Source organism: Prinia subflava, chromosome 1 (assembly GCF_021018805.1).
Source record: "Prinia subflava isolate CZ2003 ecotype Zambia chromosome 1, Cam_Psub_1.2, whole genome shotgun sequence".
NCBI classification, from domain to species: Eukaryota; Metazoa; Chordata; class Aves; order Passeriformes; family Cisticolidae; genus Prinia; species Prinia subflava.
In genome coordinates, this window is record NC_086247.1 from 41,310,059 (window position 1) to 41,330,220 (window position 20,162).

The 20,162-nt window shown below is 36.3% G+C and overlaps 1 protein-coding gene across 5 annotated transcripts in view; it reads right to left on the reverse strand.

The window, feature by feature from the left end:
- Nucleotides 1–20,162, reverse strand: part of SNTG1 (syntrophin gamma 1) — a 321,667-nt gene that overhangs the window by 180,276 nt on the left and 121,229 nt on the right. The gene's annotated exons all lie outside the window — the stretch shown is intronic.

The window sequence follows — 20,162 nt, forward strand, 5'->3', positions numbered from 1 at the left end:
CTGCTGGGGGTTGGAGATTTGGGGTGGGGTAGGGGGTGTTGAAGTTGTGACTTTCAGAGTGATGCAATATCTGAAATATTGCTGACAGTAATATTAGTTACTTTGTACAGATTATCTTTACTTCAGAAACTGCTGGGTAGTTCTGTCCCCCAACACAAATTACTAGTAAAGTTTTCATACTAATTTCAGAAACAAGGCTCTTGGAGCAGCAGAAATAAGGTTTATCTAGCTGACATTGCCAACAGAGGATGGCTTGCGATAACTACAATTAAGGAGCATTTGTTCCATCTAGTCTGTTCAAGAACTACAAAAGCCTCCTGTGGACTACTGTTTATAGTTTTGGGTACAATACATCAAGGAAACAAACACAGAGCAGAAGGAAACAGTTCAGAGGATGGCAATAAGAATAATCAAACACAAAATATGACCTATAGATTGTGAGCATTTAAGACCACATAACCCAGTATAAATAAAGGAAAGCCAGAACATGCAGGCAGGCACTTTTAAATACACACACATAAATACATATATGCACACAAACACGCGGAATTAATTCATACTAAGGATGACTTGAGTTACACTTAAGAAAGAATTTTCGAGGAGTAGAAACCATCAAGCAGTTCACAGAAATCAACTAAGGAAGCTAGGAACATCTCTTCTAAGAACCCAGTAAGTAAATGTATTCTAAGATTGGGTCAAATACAGTTGATCTCATGCTCAACTCCTCATAAGGAAGAATTGTACAGGACGATCTCTCAAAGTTCATTCTGACATGTTTTTCTAAATCACCATTTTTAAAAGCTAATTTTCATGTAAATTAAACTTCACCTTATATGCTTTTTATCTGCAGACACGAAAAAGAAATCCACCATTATATTCATGAAAATAATATGGATACATTAATTATACATCAAATATTAATGCAGTCTGTTTACAGGTTGTGCATGCAGATTTAACATTTAAACCAGAACTGCACAAGAAAAACAATTCAGTTGTGCTCCAAAGTGTTGCTTTTATATGGAAACGCAAAAGAAAAAATGAACTAGGAAGGTACAGAACATTTTGAAAAGCAATTAAAAATATTAGTGCTTCAGCCATTAAAGCTACTGAAACTGGGTGCAGCCCAGACACCAGCTTCAAAACTGTTTCATTTACTATAAGAAAACACAGATATGTATGAAAAGGTCAAATTCAAGCTTTAATTTCTATTGTGGTCATTTGGACTCATTTGTTTAGGTTATTTATTACTACTGGTGTTACGGAAAATATTGAAAGTTGCCACTGACCATCTCTTTAAAGAAAATATAAAATTGCTTGTATTGAACATCAGACCTTCAGTATGTGCTTTGTATTTTTTCTTGGCAGGGACTGATTGATTTTTTGTTCCATCTGTGTCCATTTTGTGTCCACTGTGAAAAATAATGGGAAAGTGCAGAGCAGCAATGAATGACTGTTATGTGTAATTTCTAAATGGTGATGGCCACATTTCTGTTGTTTCATTCACATAAATAAGGGGAGACAGCTACAAAAAGCAAGACTTAAATACATTTGTAATGTGCTGCTCTCTGTAGGATTTTTTAAATTATTCTTTCAATGATAAACTATTTTATTAAACCTCTGCCTCTTATCTTTCACTTAAGTGGTATTATAAAATGTACATTTAGAAAAACCTTACTCTTCATAAAATTGGCAGGCTTCCACCAGTGCCATGATTCAGATGCACAAGGGTACTCAAGTACAAGTAGTTTGCTGGCTGCAAGATGTAAATGTTATCCAAAAGACTACAATTCACCCTTGAAACAGGACTTTCACGGGGCATAGACATTGTGCTGACAGAATTTATCAGGGCTGAGCTCCAGCAGAGATAATTCTTACTGCGATTCAGAAAAAATTCCATTACTGGAGCTGCAGAAGTTTTGCTGAGGAGCTGGCAATCATGTACGGGTAAAAAAAAAGTGCTGGAGGGAAAACGTGTAATATGTCAGAAAAAAAGCCTGCTTCATGTGACATTCCAAATGTACAAATTATTTGTTTTATCAACACTGTTTCATTAGTGATGAGTATGACACATTTTTTGTTAAGACATACAAAAATCTCAATTCATATTTACCATCATAAATAGCTCTAATTTACTGATTTTGACAGAACGTCCCCATAGCCTGCAACAGACTGAAATGCTCAAAGGGAAAATAAATCAAACCATAAAATTATGAAACTGGTATCCCTAATTATGATCTCCCCTGAAAACATTTAACCGTCAAGACCAGCATGCCTGGATTATTTCCACTCATGATCTTTTCTTAGGAAATTGCATCTATAGAAAAAGATCATGACAAACAACACATTTGCTCCATTAAAAAATAAACTTTTTTTCCCTAAATGACTAGCAAAAGTCCAGTGAGAAAAAAATCTATGATCATTGGCCAAATGATCCAAAATACATTAAATCTTGTACTTTGAAGACAATGTTTTAATTGAGAAAACTGGTGTGTAGAAACCCACTGATGCATCATCAGCATCCTAAGAGGGTTTTTTATATGCCTCAAGCCAAGCATTATAATATCTTTGGCCAGTATGATGGATGAAGTGCTTCAAAGCTGCAGAAGTCTAGAATTCTCTGGGATCTGATATTATAATCTAACAACTCTCAAGATAAGAATGAAAAACTTTCGATTGACATTTAAAAAGACTGAAAAGACAGGACCTGTGGTGCAGAAGTTTAAAGAGCAATGCAGCATGATGTGTGGCTCCATCTGTACATTTATGAATTAGTCACAGTCCTCACAGGCCATGTCCAAAGTACACTTATTCTGTCATTGACAAAAATGTAAATGTTTTGTAACCAGGACCAAAATTTCATGGGCTTTTTCACACTTCAGATCAAAATAACTTCTACTTATTCTCCTACTCACATAAGAAAGCAATACAGTAAACACCCAGCTAAAGAGTTTAAAAATACTTATAATCTTGATAACAACCTAGTTTGCCCTAAGTTCACACCTGTTGGGGAAAATAATTAAAGAAAAAAAAAAAAAAAGTTCCTACTTCTTGTTTGTTTCCTACAGCAAAATAGCTTACAAAATGGACAAAAAATATTTTACAGAGGAAACAATTACTGGGGATGTTATATAGTTATCTAAGAAGTTTTAGTTGATTCAAATGTCAAAAATTGCCATCTTTCCTCATGCAGAATCATATGCAAATACACTGAGCAACAGCTGGATTACATAAATTCAGCACTTTCTGCAATTTTTTTCTTGTATGGTAAATTCAGTGTCTCTGTGGTGTATTTAACACATCCAGCAAGTGGATGATCTGGAAGCCTCAAGGTCAGCAGCACTTGTGCATACACTCTGATATCTGTTTGTCCTGCAAGTCTGTGCCTCCTTGAAATGTCCATCATGGTGCCTTGAACACTGCGACTGGGCAGTGCAGGCCTAGGGAATGCAGGAATCACTGCAACTTCCTAACACTCAGCACTCCTGCAACTAGTACTACACAACAGGCCTCAGGAGCTGTGACAGATCTGCAAAACTCTGAGAAGCTCCTCAGATGTTGCAAGGGGGCTGAGAAACCTCCCAAGAATTTTAGCCAGAATAAATTTAATAGTTAAAGCATGAAAACACTCATTTTATCTTTCTATAGGAAGGTAAAACGAAACATTGGTAAATGTGTCTCTCTAATGCTGTTGTGCTTTTATTCTTCTGCTTAAGAAGACCTCGCTGTCCTACTGGGGCATGAAAATATAAAAGAATGTTTATCCCTTCCTTGGAAATGGAAGCACGGAAATTCTTCAAAAAATTCTTCAGCGTGGAAATTCTTCAAAAGCAGCTGCACCACCTCTGAGTGAGAAGGATGGAAACTGCTAGAGCACAATAGAAGAAATAATGAGTTCTCTGAAGTCAGACATGTCATGGTCACAGATTCAGGCTCTGCAATCTAATAAAAAAAAAGAAATTAATCTAGACACTAGATTCCTGTTGAATTTTTCCACTGTCACCAGCTGTTTATTGTCATGCCACATTATGAATAAGTGAAAGATTTAAAAGGTTTCAGCATTTATTAAATTCCTAATTGGAATCTCAGATATTGAGATCTGAGTCTACTTCAAGTCATTTTCCCTGATAAACAAGCTCATCATAACATCCACAAAGAAGACAGTCAATAAATATGTATAAGCATTTGCTGAAGCAGAAAGCTGTTTTTCTCCACTCCATAGGAGTAAAAAGTTTGGGGTAGCTTCTTTAGTTCTAATTGCAGCTAAATCAATAGAGTTGGAAGTAAGATGTCTGAGCCTGTGGGCAGAGACAGATGTAAAACAAGGAAGAAATATGAAGTAGAAAAGTACTGTGAAGTGGGCATGTTTCACAAACTCAGGGAAATGGAAAAGTTAGAATTATTTTCAACACAGTGTATACAATAAATCACTACTATGTCTCTGTCCAACACATGCAGTAACTCATACACAAATAGAATCATATAATAAGCCAAGTTGGAAGGGATCCATGAGAATCATCAAGTCCTGGCCCTTCACAGGACAGCCCCATGAATCATATCTGAGGGTGCCTGAGAGTATTGTCCTAATACATTTCAACTCAGACAGGCTTGGTGCTGTGACCACTTCTCTGGGGAGCCTGTTTCAGTGCCCAGACATGCCCCGGGTGAAAACCGTTTCCTGAAAGTCAACCTACAAGTTCCCTGAAGCAAATTCAGGCTGTTTCTGAGAGGAGAGATTTGGCCTCCACTTCCCCTCCTGAGGATGTTGAAGCACACAATGAGGTCTTCCCAAAAGAAAACAAACTGCACAGAAATTTTCTTGAGAGGGAAGGAAATAAAGGTATATGTTCCTAACTGAGACCTTACAAAATACACAGACAAAGTGATTTAGATATACAGGCTTCACTGGACTTGTACTGTAACTAGGACTCTGATCAACAGTGTCCATTATATCTTTCAAAAAAAAAGGATATATGTGCCCTACATATACTCTATACCAATAACCAGTACACTCAGACCTTCTGCAACAAGATTAGGGTATTCAGATATACGAATACCCTTACAGTACAAAAAACATCAGTGACATTTAAAGCTATATTTTGCTTATCATTAATGACTCATTATTTTGTTGTCAAGCAGCACTCTAAGACCTTGAAAGCAGTGTCTGCTAAGTGTCTCCCACTGTGATGACTGCCAATTTATTTTACTACATTACCACTCATGCACAAACTTCCTTCTTTGAACTCAACCAACTCTCCTTGCTATCTCCCTTTCTCAAGTACAGCTCAGACAATCAAAAGCAGGTTTGAGAAAAGGAAACAAAGAAGAAAAGGAATCTGGCACTGTTTCAGGATGACCCTTTTGAGCAGCTGCCTAGATCTGAGATTCCATGTTCAGAAGTTGAAGGGTGAACAGGATTTTTGCAGGCAAGGCAGAAAAAAAATGGTAAGCACACTGCCAGGACATGAGGCAAATTCATACCAATAAGGTAGGAAAGAACAAAATGGTGCAGGTAAAAGAAACAGTAAATTCTGAGTTTCTAGATCTAGATAGCAACCTAGAGGCAAACAGGTGATTTGTTAGTTGAAAACACAGACTCCTCTACAAGGAATCTTCATATCTTCTATGTAATTTTCAAGCTGTCATACTTAAGCTTATGATTTTATTGCCCTTAGAGCTGAAAATATACTCAGGGAAAACATTAGTCTGAAAGCAAATTGAATTGCAAGCATTTTAATATAAATCTGCTTCATTCAGTATGGTTCCCCCATTCAAATCACTCTTGCTTGGTGCAAAGGAATTCTGATATTGACTCTCAAGAAAAATGACAGGGCTCTTAATACTGATAGCTCTGAATCCCACTACCTGTCTGACCGTGATCACCTTGAGGACACAACCCAATATACCTAAACATTACCAGCCTTCACTTTGCATACAGTCAACAGGGCTTAATTCTGAAATAGTCAGTCCAGCTTAAAGTAGACTAGACGATTTTCAGTACATTTTCAGAGTTATCTGCTTTTTTTTCCTGTTGCCTCCATGCAATGGGAAGCTTTGGCTTATCCTTTATAAGCAGGAACTTACATACATTTAAAAAGAGAAAAAGAAAACATCATGTATAGGAAAATAAAGAGGAACACTCCGTCCCTCTGTCAGGCTGAATAGTACAGATATTTTAGATATGTAGCTGAATAATTTAATAACAGTTAACAATAATTACTGTTAGTAGTACTATTAGTATTAATTATTACATGTACAGAAATCAATTCAGACTTAGAAGCCAAATCTTTTCCTTTTTTATTGCAGCAGTTAAAGAGAAGGAGGCTATAGAAATTTGCTTAAGAATCTTGTAGGTAGGCACTCAAAAGTATACAAAAAGGAAGAAGACTGGATAGCAGCATTTCTAGGGGATGTGAAAAAGAAGCTGTTTATTGTCTTCCTGTGGTATAAACTGGATAAAATGAGCAGCCCATCTATTTTTTTTCTGAAGAGGAGATGGGGAGAGAAGTAGTGTAAAAGAGGAACTGATGTGCTGACAGTGAAGCTCCATTAATCTCTAAAGAACCAAGTAGGTCCAAGTAAATTGCAGATAAACATTATCCCATAGTGGAACAAATAGTCCTTAATTGTTTACCTGGTCCAACAAGTGCTTTTCGCTCTGCTTTCTCTCTCTTCAAAGCTCTCAGTATTTCCAGCCACAGCTTTAGTGTAGATGTATGGACCATAGCTTTCGATAGTGGTACAAATGGGTTTTTGTATTGATTCACTATATCAGGTTCTTTCCAGACATTTAATCTCAGTAACAGTGAGATGAAAAGCATGTGTGTTTTATAGAAACATTTTAAGATGAACATCATTAGTCCTTGATGAGCATCAGTTAAAGTCAGAATCATAAAATCATTTGGGTTGGAAAAGACTTTAAAGGTCATCATTAACACAGACCAAGTCTACTCATAATCCATGTCCCTAAGTACCCCTGGAAAGGAAATTGTATTTTAGGCTTTGTCTGTTTGTGGGGTTGTGACAGCAGCCAGTACAGGATAGCAGAGAATCTATAATTGAATGCAAACACGGCCCAGCTACAGGCAGGAGGGCTTTGCAGGAGAACATCATGAGCAGATGCTGTAGAGTTCCCTGCCTTAAGAAGGCTCATGCCAGTCAGTTTTACAATGTTAAACTGGCTCTCTACAAAATATGTATGGACATGCTCCTGTCCATGTAGTACACTTATGTTGTCTAATTATCTATTTCTATTCCACAACTTAGGAAAAATAAAAAGATAAGCTACTGGGTTCAGAACGGGATTCAGTTTCCTCTTCAAAACAAACTTATATTGTATTTTAAATGAAAATATCTAAATCTAATTTTATAACAAGACATCCGAAATACATCTTCAGCTTACTCCAAACTCTGCCAGCAAACTCTGCCGTTCAGAACGGGATTCAGTTTCCTCTTCAAAACAAACTTATATTCTATTTTAAATGAAAATATCTAGATCTAATTTTATAACAAGAGATCCAAAATACTTCAGCTTACTCCAAACTCTACCAGTAGAAGCAGGCAGAAGATCCCAAACCTTCTGTCTAGGCAATTCTTTCAGTGCCTAAGTGTTTGCTCAAGTTTTATGTTCAGGTATCCCTGTTTTAACCAGGATGAGCAAACACACCCGAGTTTATATCCACTACCGTTTTGGGTACAGAAAGTAGGGCTGCTTGCAAGACACAGTCAGACAGAATTTCTCAGAAAACCTGTGCAGACTCCATAGTTCAGGTAATACTACCTACACAGAGAGATTTTTATGACACAGCTGAAGAATCCACCTTGTACTGTGCAAAACTCTTTTTCTTGTGCTCACAAAAGTAGACTTTATTTTAGAAATCTATTGTCATTTCCAAACTATAACATATTTCAGTGGCAGAAAAAAAAAATGTTTATTACAAATTTGGGAGATTTCAGGCTAAGCGAGGTGCCCTTGAACTTGATTTATATGGACAGAAAGAAGTTTTTGAACAGATAAAATGGATTGCAGCTAAGACCTAGTAGTCTTAGTTTTGCCTTTGCTAAAGAGAGCTTGTAGGAAAAGCTTAAAGTTACTGCGGACATTAAAAATCAAAAAAGAAAAACACATTAGGTGTCAGTAAAAAAGTTGATAGAGATAAAAAACCCATCTAGGCTAGGAAAATATCTTCTGATGTAATCAGTTTAAGGACAATGGACATTCATGAGAAGAATAATAACTTTCAAAATAAAACCCATCAGTATATGACTATAAAGGTACTTTTAAAGCATCATGACAGTTGCATGGTAACAAGAGAGATTAAATGAAATTTGACTACTGTGGGGCACAGGTAATTTAAGAAAATGAAAAAGAACAAAGCATGAAAAAAATGCTTTACTACTATATTGAAGAAAAGTAATTTTGATACAGAATGTGAAAGGAACACAAATAATGGAGACCTATAATAGCATGATAATAAAGAAAAAAGATAACAATATACTATTATTGCAGAATCAAAATTAGTAAATAATTATTACATAATTAAATAATTACCATAATAAAGATTATGAAAAATTAATTTAAAATTGGAATATATTTATATGTATTAAATATAAACAACAGCAGAATATCATGAACAAAATTTAAAAAAATGCAGTACAAGAAAGTCTAAATAATGTAACATACTAAGAAAAGGACTAAAAAAATTAAATAAAATAAAAACCTTGAATAAGTTTTCTGAAATGAAGAGCTGTAAAATCAACCATCATGACCTACTTGGACATATGAGGCTGTTTGACAAAAATAAAATAACTTTAGGAAACTAGAAGTGCTAAACTACAGCCCAATAGATTTAAGAAACATGCCCAAAATAGCCATTATCATGTGGCATGTGGTTCTAAGGGAAAACAGAAATGTGCAAATTAATTTTTCAGTGTAGTTTCCATGTAAATTCTTGGAAAAAAATCCTGGCTTCAGTATTTCTAACTTTCTATGACATACATAATATACATTATATATAAATAAACATTGTGGGACATAGTGGGTAAATAAAACATGGTAAATAAAATGGCTGAATAGACAAAACAAGATAGATCAAATTACATCTATTTACTTGCATTTGGAAAAGCAGAGGACAGGAAAGAAAAACACACTAATGATGTACAAGTAATTTCAAGACGTGTCTCTCTGAGGATCTGAGGTAACAATGTTTAGAACCATTTTCAGTTTGAAAACAATATATGTGAGACACTGAGGGGAATCTGTACATCTCTGAGGATGTGTGTGGGGAATCTATGAGTGCATAAGTAAGTTATAAGATGAGCGAATGTTATCCTTGCTTTGAAAATTATTCTCTCCCCCTAGAAGTCAGTAGCAATTTCATAGAAGATAAGTAACCCCTTTGCAAATAAGTAACAGGAATATATGTAAATAATGAAATTACTTAATAGTAAACATCACTACATATGAATTTCCAAGAAATGCATGGGTATAATGTGTGGATATGTATCCCATGCAAATACTGTAGGTATAATAATCTTTAAAACTTAATAAATTATTGTAAATTGCAAAAGTAGTAAATACTGGTAGAAAAAATCTGGAACTGGTTATGAATTAAATACATTACAAAGTAGAACTATAGCAAAAACACTATTCTGATGAAATCCTACTATATTCTGTCTCACAGACATTAACACTCATACTTTAAAGAGAATTACCTGAGGTGCTTTGAAACACCACACAAGATCTTCACATTTCACAGTGAAAAAGGCTAATATAGGTGGCAAGCACTACAGAAGAAGGTCATTAGCATGGTGAAGAAAGTTAAAGATCTTAGCTCCTGATAATAGAGAATATATTCTTACTTCTAGATGAGACCTCTGCTAACATGAAAACAATTAAGAACAGAATGAAGCCACAGAAATGTCTGATATGTAATGAACACTGGCTCAGATGTTCAGAAGTCCAGAAACATAATAAAGTGGAGACAGGATTCAATTACCCTGCAGTATGAGAGGAGGTATAGAGGGGACCTAATGTTAGAAAATTAACTTGACTCAAGTAAATACACACCTTAGAAATTACATTCCTTTGATATATTTCAAATATATATGTCCAAAGTAATAAATAATTAAAAATACTCCTGCCTCAAACTACAAGGATAGACTAAACTACTTACAAATATCTTCTAGGAAATCATTGTCACAGTACTCTGGCAAAGGAGCATCAAAATTGAAAACAATAAGAATTTAAATTTAAGCAGAATAATTCTTTAGTGTCAATTATTTTGCTTTTTTCTTGTTTTTACTCAAGTAAGATAAATGTTTGCTTAAGTTAACCAGACCAAGAAACACTTTTGCCCTTGGCCAGTAAAAATTCCACATAATGGAACATTACTATAGGCCAACTGGTTGTAGATATGTATTTTAAAATGTTTGATACTAAAGATATATGATGTACCTACCAACCTCTTTAGTATCAGTGGTGATCACGAACTTAATATTGTACCAAATCTGGATTCTGATCAGTTGATCTCTTGTACCCCTTGTTTGTAACACCATAGGCTGGCAATGAGCTCTTCTGCATGACATTTCACAGCCAGTGAGTGAGGCTTGAGATGATGGGTGATTCCAGACATGCATCCTGACCAGCTTTCAGTTCCTCAGGAAGGGTAGATGGTCCTTTCCTCACCTCTTTCCCCTTTCACCCTGAAACCATTCTTCCATCCAAAGAATATTTGGCTGTATGGGTCTCTAGGGAGGAGCTGCTATGCAGGGACTGGAGGGGCAAAGTACAGGTCATACAGTACACATTAAAAGGCAATTTGAAAAGGAGTCTCAGATACCAACTGAACTGACTGTGAAATTCAAAATCTTGCTCTTAGATTTTAAACAGGATTGTTAGCTGATGCATTTTTATGGTATATTGACAGAGGGAAAAAAATTCTTAAAAAGTACAGTAGGAGCTCATACCCAAACCTATGACACACAGAGACAAGACCTTAGCCTTTAGATACTGAATGTGGCAGACCATTGCCTGTCTGCTACAAAATTTCAGAATGACAAAGTCCATATAGTTAGAGTATAGCACTAGTGGAGTTGTATATTGAGAGTATCTGTAACAGAAGTGATGCAAACACAAGTTCCATGAAAAAAAAAAAAAATCTTATTTGCCCAGCAAATACAGATACAATTCCTAAAATACCCAGCTGTGGGTTTAATCACATGGAAAGAATCCAAAGCACCCTACAAAGAATGCAATTATTCTGCAAATAGGGTAGGTCTAACCATTCCACCTGGCTGGTCCTCTCCATTTCTTAAGTACCCACCTCTACAGGGAGCCTACATCACATAGGCAGCTGTGAGGTGGAAGCTATGTCTACTTTTCAGTGTTGGTCCAGTGACTATTTTGAATAAATGAGATTCATCAAAAATGAAATGGTTTTCACAGTGGCCTCTTATTTCTTCATTTCTACTTATGAAGTCGACTGAAGATGCCAAACCACTCTGAATGGAAAGTCTGGAAAGATCCTCAAATAAACCTTGCCAGTCATTATGCCCTGCTGATAATTCAAATATCAGATTATTAAGCACAGATGCAATCCAGAATTACATAACAATTAAAATGCTTTATAATTATTTTTTTAAATATTTCATCAGCATAACCTTTTTCCTCCCCTATAGCAGAAAAAATCCCTAGTCTCGTGTTATATAATTACAATAATTACAATTTTGCAATGTAGATAAACTACTCTGGAAGGGTACTCTCTACTTCTATTAGCAATCACAGAAAGCTCTGCTGTCACCTTGCTGATAGACACATGCTACCAAAAAAATTCAGTCCTACACTTGACTCATGCATAGTCCATATGAATATCTAGAAGGCTAATACATATATCTAGCCAGCCAATCAGAACAAAGGTATCAGCATTGTTTCAGCTTCATCTTCAGGTATTTTATTAGCAGATTTTCATTAAAGTCTTCAACTAATAAGCATAACTAAAGTTAGATGACCCTTTAGTACACTTTTTCTCCTACACAAAAATAAGAAAATAATCAGGATCCAAGGAAAGCACAGAATGTAGCAGGAAAATGAGATGTTTAAATTATTCACAATATATTAACCCAATTAGGTAATAATAAACATTACAAGTACTGACATCTCTCATCCTTCTTTTAAGAACTGTTCAATGTCCAGACTAAATGTAAATATATTTCATTTTCCAACAGGTATGATTTGAATTTTAAGTTTATACCTATAGATGGTGCAAGAGTCTCCATTTTACACTTTCATTTGACAGGCACACCACTGAGTAAAAACTGATTCTCATTTTCCACATAGCACCATTGACCTTTAAGTACAGCATTTTTCTAGAGAGATGCTTTACTTCCATCTTTCAGCAGCCTTCCACTTGTGATGATAATTGACAAAACAATGAATCAAGCTGTATGTCTACCCTAGTTTTATGTCTACCCTAAGTTTTACATACAATCACACACACACAAATAATAGCTGTATCTGTGTTTACTGGTACACACACACATGTACAAACGTACACCACCCCTGCTCACCTGTCCAAAACATGGCTTACACCAATCTACAAAGTCACCCCAAAAAAACAGCCAACAAGTGTTTAACAAGCTGGGCACAGCCCTATCTTCAAGTCAGTTTAAAAAACTTTTTAATACATTCACATTCTCATTGCAAAGCCAGATGAGCACACAGATATGTATATTAAGAAAATGTCCAAGCTAAAAACTCCACCCCAGTATAGTCTTAATAAAACTTAGAGTATTTCGTCTCAGGAAAGCTGTATTTGGTGTAAAGGATGAAATCTTTTTTAGGATTAGCAGCTTTGCTAAAAACTATGAAATAAGTAAACAAAAAAATGTTTGTCTCTTTCAGATCCCAGAGAATAGTTGGTAGTATATTTTTTTTACACAATCACCTTTGGTTTAATTTAGATAAACCACAAACCAGTTGCTAGTCTTTTCACAATCCATTTTGAAGAATACAAAATACTTCAGGGCACAAGATAGGGAAAATTAATGAAAATGAATGTGAAAACTTCTGCACACTGTCCTAACAGTTGCTTACGGAACTGTTATCATCTTATCCTTAGGATTTTTCATTTACATGTGATATATATTTCATTCATTACAGAGCTAAAATCTACACAAGATTACCTTTGATCCAGGCAGTCCTGGACAGCCTCTGTTCTCTAAGGTACATTTGCTATTACACAACAGAAACAAGGACAGGACAGCAGTTTAGATAATACAGTTAATATGTATGAATTATTGTTAGTAAGGGATGATATCTGTTCTTTAGCTTTCATAAATTATTTTCCTTAAAACATAATTTAGTTTACAAAGGATGAACTAGTCAGAAAATAAAAGCCAGATGATCACACGGGATTCAACAAGACATTAATGCTAGAATCATTTTGAAGGTATTGACTACTCTTGTTACTAAGGCTGTTAATTAACTGAAAATATTCTGCTTGATTTAAAACTTTTAAAGTGAAGGATGTGCAAATTTTCAGGGCTTTCTAAGTGCCTCTCTACTAGTTTATTCTAATGTAAATTACAAATGATTACAACAGAAACACTGTGTATGCACAAGGACTTATTATCTTCCCATCCAAGCAATTAAATAGCAACATAAACATATACAGCAGTATATAAAACAAAACAGGCAATCATTTCTTCTGGAATGTTATGCTCACTTCTGCTTATTATACTGTCTTGGTCTGGAAAGACAGATATCTTTCAGGGAAAACTGGAGTTTCCCTTGGATTGGAGAATGTAAAATCCCCTCCATCCAAATTATAATTTTGCAATTAGGAGCTTTCAGGCAAAAATATGGGAATAGGAGTAACAGTTCTTTACTAGGAATACAAAAAATGCAAAATGCAGTAATGAAAAAAAAAACAAACAAGCAAACAAACAAACAGAGCCAGGAATATGACTTGACACCCTGTCAGGCAGGGTGTTGGAAGCAGTCCAAATAAGTCCTCCTGGAGTGACAGATGTGGTTCTGTTGGAGTAGAGATGATCTTGCAAGGTGGGGTTCAGTGGTGGTGAGATGAGTCCAGATTTCCTCTCAGAATCCCATGGAAAAGAGGATGCCTGGCGTCCCTGTGTCCCCATTTTTATCTGGGTAGGGAATGGTTGGCTCCTTCCCACTGGGTGGAGCATCTCACAATGTAATGTGTCACATCACTGGTGAGCCTTAATGGCCCATTAACAGAAGATATTCCCCAGAGGGTGGATGAAGGTGATAAAAGAGATAAGAAACACTGCCCCACCTTAGTTGACCTATTATCAGAAGGCATCCTCCCCCCTGGAGTTACAAGAGATAAGGAAAAAAAAATCTCCCCAACAGGTTTCAACAGATGAAATAGAATACACATTTTTTTTGGTTATGTAACACAAGACACATACTTACTATTTTATCAGTGTGATAAAATCCAGTTTCTTTAAATGGAAAATAAGCATTTTCCTTTTCTATTTTTTTAAATATTTACAGTTTACTCAGTGTCAAAGAATGATCACGCTGAAAATAAAATAAAGATGAATATATTATGATGAATAAAAATAAATACAATCAAACCTTTTAAATACTTGACAAATTTTTAATTTGAGATTTTTTTTTCTTATTAGCTTATACCTGTTCCTTAAAATAAGGAAGAGGGATCAATTAAATCTATGCACAAGAACTTCTCAGCAATATTACGCCTTTCATAATGGAGTGGTAAAGGTTGTTTTGTTGGGTTTTTTTTAAGCCACTTGAATAACAACTGTACAAAGTAAGTAGGTTCCATCTTAGAGATGTATCATATGTCTATGCACACATTTATCTGGGAACTGGTACTCCTCACAGTTTTTGTCTTATCTCAAGGTAAAACCTTTTCTCTCCATTACTGGAGAGCATTTATTTTACTATTTTGGCCTTTTTCAAGACAGATGCAAAATTATATTCCTTGATCCAAAAAAACCCCAAAAAACCCAAAAAAACCCACATAAAGTTCCTTTTTATTTAATTCAAATTTCAAAATTTCTAAGGAGGATACTTTTTACTCTTTCCAAACATAGTGAAGATGTCAGATTGCTGACCCAACTGTACATTTCTCAAACACAGCAGTGTAAAGCACCTCAAGCAATCAAGAAATCACGGACTACCAAAACCACCTTTGTCTTTTTGAAGAATGTTACCATTAAGTCTGCTGATTTAGCAGGCTTTCTTGCAGCTTGTGGAAGGCAGTGGGTATCTTTCCCACAGGATGACATGCACAAGAACTGCAGAAAAAGATTGTATTACAACACACCATTGAGTATTTTTGGCTCATGTTTCAAACGGAAGAAAGACATAGTACTTGAGGCAGGGAGAAAAGTTCTTGGTAGATACATTAACTGAACAGTGTCAAGAAACTCTGGGAAAGATGAAGATAATAGAAAAACACTTTGAAGCTCTGTAATCCAACAAAGTTTTTATATCTTTATAAGGTAAACCAATTTAAACACAGACTCTGATAAATCTCCAGCAAATATAAATCCTCTCTTACCTTTCCAGATCACATAATAACCTTCAATAAAGAGTCCAATTTGTGGTACAGAGATGATGTACACAGCCAGACCCACTCTTTAACCTTACTGCAGACCACTATTTTCTACTATGTAATTGATTATTTTTACACTAAATCATCATTCTTTTTTATTAGAAAGAATTGAGGAGGAAGAAAATATGTGTTGTGGAAACAGAACAGAGCTGTGACTTAGAAAATGTGCAAACACATCTCTCAGTGGGATTTTGTCACCACAATCACAGCAGTATGCTGTAAATAGCTTCTCTTTAGCTGAGTTGTTCAGGCTTCAGAATGACATTATTAGTATTAAATGGAACCTTTGGAAACTAGCAATTTAGGTTACAAATTCTCTGTTGTTTTCTTGAAGCTTTAAATGGAAAAGTGCTTTTTGTTTTAGAGCTTCTGTAAATAGGAAAAGTTTCATTGAGACTTTCAAATTATAGTCTTCAGATGTCAAACAGAAGTGCTTGTGGCAGGCACAGTTTGAAATCTTAAACATTAATGGCAAGATATATTTTTACATTCACTCAGAATGTAAGATTTCAAAAGTTTTTAGAAAGGCTGTGAGGTGGAAAAGTTCAGCGTGTACTCATAGCTGATGAAGATTCATTTGGAGACATGAACATACCTGGGGCTGGCAAAAAAATTTATGTGATAAAGATGGTAATTAGGTCAGAGGTAGCTAAAAGTGAATTTCAGATTCTTCAGGGACATTCTCCTTTTAGTCAATAAAGGGCAAATGGCCATCCTCTTGTTCCATTTCTCTCTGCAGGCTTCAGTGAAGTTGACCATCAGCTAAGGTTGTACTTCATGACAAGGACAGACAGGTTCCTGGCAAACTGCTTAAAAGACCTCCTATTTGTGATCTCCCCTGTATGCAACTATTTTTTTCATCCTTTTCAAAAACTAAAGGCTGCTTGCAGAAGTGCTGCCACAGCACAGTCTTGGCTAGTAATAGGAAAGCAACACTCTCCTACCTACTCAATACATCTACTACAGCACACCAAACTGGTCCAAGTGCTTTGAAGAAAATCTGAGCATCCAAAACTTGAAAAAAAAAATTAATTCTCCTTCTCCCTTCCACCCACAAAGAATAAGCCATCCCATAGGAAAATTTCCTTGAACTGAAAGATCAGAGTGACAAATGGTACTAAAGCCTTAGTTCAATTGTACTATTGAGCTTTTTGCTAAAGCCCAGTTTTTACATATTACTTATAAAGTGATTTGTGACTTCCTCTCAACTAAGAGATTTTTCCCATTTATAAAACTCTTATCTGTTATACACCTCGTTATCCTCCCATGCTTATAGTTAAGGATTTCCTAGAGATATGGGAAATATTTGAGTACCTAGGAAACTCTCTAATAAATATGTAAAGCTAAAAAGTAATTAAATATAAGCTTGACCAGGTTACCTTATTACATGTAAATTCTACAGTGTACAGTAATGGACTCAAGTTCTTTGCTGTCATCTTTATGTTGGTACCTCCACAATGAGATTGAGAAAAAATGTTTCCTAAAGCCTCAGATAAGGACTGAAATCAAGTACTTCAATTTTTAAGAAAAGGTAATTCTCTTTGGAGAACCACAGTTTTTGCATACAATGCCAAAGAAAATTTTGAGAGCATCAACATGCCCCAGAATATCAGGGAATTAAAGACAATGGGGTATAGTCTTTTGCCGACAGAAAGAAACATAATATTTATGCATTACAAAGAAAAATCTTCAAGCAGAAAACTCCTACTCCACTGCATGCATTTCTCCTTCTAGAGAGAAGACGGGAGATTAAACAATATACAATTTGAGATAGAACATAAAGATATGCAATTTACCATGACAGAATAAGGAAAAAAAAAAAAAAAAGAAAATTAGAAAGGTTGAAAACAACCAGGTTTTCTGGGTTGGTTTGGTTCCCCCCTCATTCCAACTCAGTTCCAGCTGTATTTCTATTTCTCAGCTAAAAAGGTAAAGGATATTTGTATACCTAGGAATTCTATCCTCTGGATGTTACTTACCACCCTTGTCCTGACTATGTCCTTAGCTACCCAACAAAAATGTGCTGTTGCGCAAACTGCAGTGATGTTCTGCTTCCTACAACATTAAAGATGGAAAGGCAAGAAAGCAAGCAAACCAACATCCGTGATTTCACTGGAATTTGAAGAAAGAACAAAAGATGAACTGAGAAATTTATGTGTCTTCAGTAATCAGAAGGCAGGCTAAGAAACTACATATAATTTCCATAACGTATAAACCTCACTTCAAAAGAAATGTATTGCAATTAGGGTTTGGGATTTTTCTGTAGTGAAATATGTTCATAAAAGTTTTATGAAATCCAATCAGCAAATTCGTAGATACAAGATGGAGGGTAAATCAACATAATATGAAGACTTCACTGCCATCCCATGCAAAGATTCCACTGCTTCCAATAGGTTTGCTTTATTTAAGTACTGCTAAGAAAAACTACCACTACTAGTCTATGATCACATATCAGCAACCAAAAGAGCACTTTTGCCTACGTTGAAAAACAATCCCTGGGCTGGGAAAAAGGTCAAGGGAACAGCAGATGCAAATAAAAGAAAAGGTCATTCCCAGGCTACTAACATGAAAGGCAGGTATGGAGTAAAGCATAAACAAACAAAAGTTATAAAAGAGAAATATCTTCTCTGTCTAAATAACTTCTATAGAGACAAGGCCTATATAGTTTGGGGGGATTTGTGAGGCTAGGCTGCAGTAAGAACACCACAGCTGTCAGCTGCTGTGCAGCTGAAGTGCAAGATGATGAGGAATGAAGGATGATTTGCCACATTCTGCACTTGGATATCTTTCTGACACATAAAATCTCCACTGCTATCATGTATACTGACCCATCACAGAAGGGCTACAGTCACAGGAAAAGATATATACACTCAGTCATTATACAGGGCTATTTGCACATGACTCTACACTCTTCAGATCCTAATGTCTCTATATTTAAAACACTATAGATATCAAAGAAAAGGACAAGAAAATAATGTTTTAAGGACTAAGTGTTCACAAAATCTTTGCCTCTCCTTCAGGCACAGAAATAGAAAGACGTTGCAGAGGACCTGGTCAAAGGAGTTACAAAGAAGTAAACAAGGATTTCAAAATCAGATGGTGAGGAGTTACATCCTAGGCATCAAGGGGAAAAGGATTAAGGGTTTAGACCACACTGTCCTGATGTATGTATGGTTTAGATTGTCTATCTGAATGCAATGCAGAGGGTCCTGATCTACGAGAGCTGGATTTGGGTTAAAGGGGTGAATGCAGATTGAATTGACTCTTTATTAAGAAACTTTGATTGACACAATAAATCAGACCTATATCATACAGAAAGGCCAGTCACAGACAGATCAATGCTATTTAACCCATCTTTATTTCCATTTCCATCTCTTCTGACTGCATTTTGGAAGGAAGGACAAAACCAGGCACCAAAATTAAACCTGCTTTTTCTCTGGGTTTTTTAGAAATTTACAAGTCCTCAAGAACATGTTCTTTGCAGGTTCTGGTTCTTTCTAAAGCCAATTAGGGTCACTAGCCCCATTCTAATATTTTTCCCCCAGACCAAAACATCACCCAGATGAACTGCCCTACCTCCACAGACATCATAAAATGGATGTATTTTTCAGGGAAATATCTATGATGGAAATCATAGCCCAAACTCACACAAGAACCTTAGTTTCACATAATCATAGTATCATTTAAGTTAGAAAACCTTTAAATTCATTATATCCTACCACATCCTACCAGTGCTAAGTCCACTACTAAACCATGTCCCTAAGTGCCACATCCACACGCCTTTTAAATTACTCCAGAGACTGTGACTCACCCTGGACTGAGTCACTGCTTCCCTTGGGGCAGCCTGTTGTGATGCTTGATAACCACTTCAGTGAAGAAATTTTTCCTAATATCTGATCTTATTCCACTGGAACAAGTTGAGAACAATTTCTTTGTCCTCTCTCACTTGTTACCTGAGAGAAGAGACTGACCACCACTGCACTACAGCCTCCTTTCAGGTAGTTGTAGAGAGCAGTTAAGTCTCCCCTGAGCCTCCTTTTCTCCAGACTAAACACCCCCAACTCCCTCAGCCACTCCTCATCATTTTGCTCCAGACCCTCACCAGCCTTGTCATCCTTCTCTGGACATGCTCCAGCACCTCAGTGTTCTTCCTGAACTGAGAAGCCCAAAACTGGACACAGGATTCAAGGTGTGGCCTCACCAGCACCAAGTACAGGAGAATAATCACTGTCCTGGTCCCTCTGGCTACACTATTTCTGATAAAGGTCAGAATGGCATTGGCACCAGGGGTGCTCACCACTGCTGGCTGGTCCTGGTGTCTGGCAGAGCAGGGCACAGCCCACAGCCCACTGGGGCAGCAGCAGATTCCCACCCGGAGTTCAGCCTGGGCAGCTCTATCAGTTACGGTAGGAGCAGAGCTTAAAAGAGGTCATGGCTTTCATCCAGGTGGGTACCATTGCTTCCTGGTCAAGCTGGCAGAGCTTCATCACCTTTCCTGTGCCCTTGCTTTTAGACTGCCATGCCACAGCCATGTCCTGTTTGTAGCCC